Source organism: Schistocerca gregaria, chromosome X (assembly GCF_023897955.1).
Source record: "Schistocerca gregaria isolate iqSchGreg1 chromosome X, iqSchGreg1.2, whole genome shotgun sequence".
NCBI classification, from domain to species: Eukaryota; Metazoa; Arthropoda; class Insecta; order Orthoptera; family Acrididae; genus Schistocerca; species Schistocerca gregaria.
This window is the reverse complement of record NC_064931.1, coordinates 406,588,886-406,594,885: the sequence shown is the minus strand read 5'-3', so window position 1 is coordinate 406,594,885 and position 6,000 is coordinate 406,588,886.

The following is a 6,000-nucleotide window of genomic DNA, read 5'->3' as shown; positions in this document are numbered from 1 at the left end:
TGCTGTCTATCAGTCTTTCTAATGTAAGTTCAAACCATCTGAAAAAGGAAGGGAAAAAAGAAAAATGTAGTTTGAAATATATTTGCATCCAAAAAATAAAGGGGCAGAAGTGGACAAGAAGGCCCTTAGCTGAGGACACAACAGCCACAACCACCTATAATGTGTTGATAAATGTAATACAGGTTGTAAATAACATTTCATTAGTTTCCAGTTATGAAAAGAAGTAGAGTAGGCCATATTGGAAACACAGTGCATTCAATATTCCTAAAAACCAAACTTTTTTATTCTTGTTATTATGACATGCCATATCATTTTAGTTTCTCATTATTATAATATTCCATATCCAATATGATGTACTGTACTGTTATATAGATTGTAAGTAACCACCGCAATTTACTGTTGCTCATAAAGGTACAAAAGAAAGCTTCCATTTCATTAAGTAGGCCATATGAGATACAGTTACCATAGTTACAAAAGATATTCTGTATGGATCTGAATTAAAATTTAGAACTTTCTAAATATTCCACACAAAATATTTTTTTTAACTTTGAATAAACAGCATTTTTGTATCAAACAAAATTGTTTCTGTTATGTGAATTGAGAGTGGAGGTGTGAGAAAGGAAAGTAAAGGGAAAGAACTATTGATGTCATCTGCATTGGGACTGTACACCAAACCGAACAAGTGGGAATAAGTGAAAACGTGTGCTAGACTGGGATTCGAACCTAGGATTTGCTACTTACTACGCAATTACGGTAATCACTGTGCCACACGGACACCATGTTTATTGCAGCTGCATAGTCTATCTCAGCGATCATGCTAGATCAGAATGTGGGTCGCCCAAGTGGTGTACCAAAACAGTCCACACAATTGGAATAACCATTATGTCTGGGTGGCATAGTAGGTAACACAGGTGCCAAGTAAGGAAGAGATTCCAGGTTCAAATCCCAGTACAACACACATTTTCATTCATCACTGTTGATTTGGTATACAGTCCCAATGCAGCTGACATCAATAATTCCGTCCCTTTCCTTTGCTTTCTCCCCTCCACCTTCAGTTTACAAAAATATGCATCACACCTGGGGCTTCGTCATGGTGTCTGTTCTTTCCAGCATGGTTGAAAGAGCAGACAGCATCCATTGATATAAATTTTATTTCTGGTGAAGTTAACAACATTTTTGGAATGCAATGAAAACTATTTATTTAGTGGTTAATAAATAAATTTGGCACAATTTATGCATAATCATATTATTACCTTTAAATCCTGTATCTTGTTTCTTATACAATGAAATCTATATGATGACCAAGTCGTAATTTTACATTTTCACACTTTAACATACAAAAACATTTTTGTGGAAAACAAGAAAATTTGCAAAATATATAGCTCTAAAATACTTCCACACACCATGTACTTGCATAAATGTCTTAACTCACATACTTTGTGACTGATATCAGAAAAAATCCTACTGAACAGATACTGATACAGTATGGTTCAGTTGGCCAAAACCCTTCATCTTGGCTTCTTACAACACTAACATTACACAATTTTCACTGTGATTATGTATGTCTTTCTTTATAAGATCAATTTTGATACACGTTTGTAAAGCTCTCAACTATTTGCCAATTGCAATTAATATATTTGTCACATGTTCTACTTGCTATAAGCTGTTCAATACATTTACATATGCATTACTGGTTGAAATACTTTCCAGCATACTGTTTTGACAATGTTGAGTAAATTTTGGTGAGTTATACTCCTTCTGGTAACAAAGATCTTATATCTGATCCCTGTCCCATAATGTACAAAATTCAAGATCTAAAATTAACAAAATGGGCTACATTTGCATTTCTTTTCTTCTAAGAGCTGACCATGTATATTTTCACGTTTCACAAACAACCCAAAGAAAGTTCATCTACTAATATTCAGCAGTTTTCCGACTAAAGCTTGGTCATAGTAATTAATGCTAGTCTGGCATATGGAAAATTATCTGCAGATGTCTCCATCGTTGGGTTTTTCAGAATATTTCGAAAGTTTACCTATTGTCTCTATTGATGACGACCTATAATTATTTTATGGTCTGCTTTCAACATATGATCTACTTAGTTCTGTATTTATTCAAAATGACAATGTTTTTTTATTATTTAATAACTTTCACAGCATTATTTCTTTGTTTTTATTGTTTTGACTCCCATCAAGAATCGGGTGCCACAAGGTTCAGTCTTGGTCCTCTGCTGTTCTTAATATATATTAATGACTTGCCATTCTATATTAACAAAGATGCAAAGCTGGTACATTTTGCCGATGATACAAGTATACCTATCACACCCAACAGACAAGAATTAACTGGTGAAATTGTAAACAATGTTTTTCAGAAAATAATTAAGTGGTTCTCTGCAAATGGGCTCTCATTAAACTTTGACAAAACACAGTATATACAGTTCCATACAGTAAATAGAGTAACACCATTAATAAATATAGACTTTGATCAGAAATCTGTAGCTAAGGTAGAATATTCAAAATTTCTAGGTGTATGCAATGATTAGGGGCTGAACTGGAAAAAATACACTGAGGATCTGCTGAAATGTTTGAGTTCAGCTACTTATGCTATTAGGGTTCTACACCATGACACAGCATTCTCAAAAGACAAATTGGTGGGAAGTGTTACTTGGCACTTCACACCAACTTTTATGTGCATGATGATGAAATTTTAATGGCCAGCAGTAGATGTACAACTAGCAAACGCTTCTACTAAAGTGTTTTCTGGGGATAATGATGTCATGAACACTATCCCAAATTCCTTCACCCTCGCCCCAAACCCCCACTGCCCTCAAAATACAATCCTGTGGGTGGCCTTGTTCCTGGTACACCCGGCATAATGCCTATTATTTGAGTAGCCTGAACATTTATTTGGAATACATATATTATTTGCAGTAAACTTGGGGAATGGGTTCCATATGTATCTTTATACCCCAGTATTGTGCATACCGAATGTTCTGTAAAAGTATTTTCTCTGTCCTCAGACTGAAACGGACATAGTTATCCTTGTTGAGGCTCTCTAGGAAAAAACAATGGCAGTATTTTGCTGCAGATCCTTCACAACTTGGTCGTAAATATGCCTGTGGACTTGCAGTTGTGATACAGTGAAAGCACGGATAAGGTCACTCCAATATGTTATATGAGGCAAAAGCTAAACTTATACAGCTTTTCCATCAGTTCATGACAGAGAAAGTATAATCGCAACTCAGAAGTCACTTCAAAATTTACTTTCACTTAAAGTAATTCACAGAAATTTATTGTGTAGTATCACTCTCTCAGTTATTTACCAGTGGCCTAAAAACCAATTAGAATTTTCAAAATTTTAGGTGTGTCCATTGACGAGGGTTTCAACTGGAAGCTACACTTTGATGGTCTGCTGAAACGTCTGAGTTCAGCTATGTATGCTGTTAGGTTTATTGCAAATTTTGGTGATAAAGAATCTCAGTAAATTAGCTTACCACACCTATTTCCATTCTCTGCTTTCGTATGGCATCATATTCTGTGGTAACTCATTATTGAGTAAAAGAGTATTCATTGCACAAAAGTATGTAATCAGAATAATTGCTGTAGCTCATCCAAGATCATCCTGCAGACACTTATTTAAAGAGCTAGAGATCTGTAGCAGATGTGTACATGGCTACAACACTAAGCGAAAGGATGATCTTCACTACTCAATGTTACATCTAACTTTAGCTCAAAAGAGGGTAAATTATGCTGCCACAAAGTTATTTGGTGACTTACCTAATAGCATCAAAAGTCTGACAGACAGCCATATAGCATTTAAAAGGAAATTAAAATAATTTCTTAACGGCAACTTCTTCTACTCATTAGATGAATTTTAGGATATAGTAAGTGGGTAATTTCCCTAACCCCCACAAAACAATAAATAAATAAATAAAAATAAAAATATTGAGTGTCATGTAATATTTTGTGTAATGTAATATCTTGTATAGACACCTTTCATTAACCTGACCTGTTCCACATCATTACGAAGTGTCGTATTCATGATCTATGGAACAAGTACTAATGTAATCTAATTTTAACCTGTTGCAAATGCTACATGTATATGTATGTATACATTATGCCTGAAGTTTATCCTGTTTAGAAATAGTATAACATTTGTCTTTACTTATGTTGACAAGTTTCTGGAACTCTGGTACTGTTAGTGCAGAAAATTATATTATCATACTTGGGTCTTACGGCACCGTATACTGTTATTTCACATACAACTTCATGTAAAACACATACTAGTTTATAGTGGTAATATCTGAACTGTATAGTTTGCAGACAGATTATACCAGTGTCCTGAATAAATAGTATATAATACTGCCAACTAGTAGAACCAGAGAAGTTTGCAATACATCAAGATATGCTTAGGTGTACACCTCATGTCACAATATTTGTGCATCCAACTTTATGTTGCAGAGAGAAGGTGGTAATCTTGAGTTATCTGAAAATGCTACAGGCCATGAAGACCCAATGGTACCAAAAGGCTGCCTTGTCATCCTCAACCAACAGACATCACTGGATGAGGATATGGAGGGGCATGTAGTCAGCACACCGCTCTCCCGGTCGTATATCAGTTTCCGAGACTGGAGCTGCTGCTTCTCAATCAAGTAGCTCCTCAGTCTACCTCACAATGGCTGAGTGCACCTGGCTTGCCAACAGCACTCGGCAGACCGAATGGTCACCCATCCAAGTGCTAGCCTAGCCCGACATCGCTTATCTTCAGTGATCTGATGGGAACAGGTGTTGCCACTGCAGCAAGGCCATTGGTAATTGAGATATTAGTTTTTCACAATTACATTAAATTTATTGCCTGAATCACTATAAAGGAAACAGTTCAGTGTATATTCTGCAGATTGGTTCTGCACACATAGCACATAATTGATATAAGTAAGTCTCAACAGAATACAATTATATATAAAATTAATTTATGAATCTGACAGTAGTGGGTATACATCTTGTAAAGAGTTAATTGGACAGAACACAAAACTTCTCATGCCATAATAATAATATACAGTCATTTCAATAAGGATATGCCATAGTCATTAAAAATTACTGCAATTACTTCTAAAGGTGCAACAGTATCATACAAGACCGGACCATTAAACCAGAGGTATGAGCCAACTTAAGGAATCACATTATGATTTTAAAAACCTTGCTAAATTATTCCCATTAACTTGTTATGATAGCCCAGCGTTAAAAATGAAAGGTAAATTATGGATTTTGAAAGAAATTTTAGGAATTAGATGACATAACTTCGCTGCTGAGAATTATTTCACAAAAGTGAGTTAGTGACTTAATAAATGTTTATTTTTCCAGTTTTGATAATACATTTATTTGTGTTCTGGCTAGATACACGCTGAGACATGAAAAAAATTCTGTTAACATATACTATGCACCATTTCTGTACAATTTTATATTGTAATGCGTAACTAATTTCTTTCCTCTTTTACTGCAAAATCTACAGTCCATTTATTCATCTCTGATGTAAAGTGTGTCCACAGTGGGCTAAGCATTCACATTGCTTTCTAAATGTCTTCAGTCAAGTTGCTCATGTCTTAAATTTTAAAATAATGTGAGATGCAGAGTTAAGTCTGCTGAAAATCAGGCCATTGTTACACATTTAACAGAAGAATGTTACTGATGACTTATTTTAAAGTACTATATTACATATTGCAGTATAAAAATACATTTTATGAGCATCTATTTTCACATGGATTCCAATTTAATATCCTATTTATTTGATTAAATTGGTGAGCTTTAGTACATTCCAGTAAAATACTTTTTCAACCAGTACATACATATCGATAAGACAAAGTCACAATTACCTAATATGGAAAGCTATGTTGAGAGATAAATAGATGTTAGTCTTCCCCTAAGATCTTGTATGCTAAATGGTTACACCCACTATTTTCTTTAGTGTCCTCACCACTGACTGTCAGTAACCTTTTTTATTATC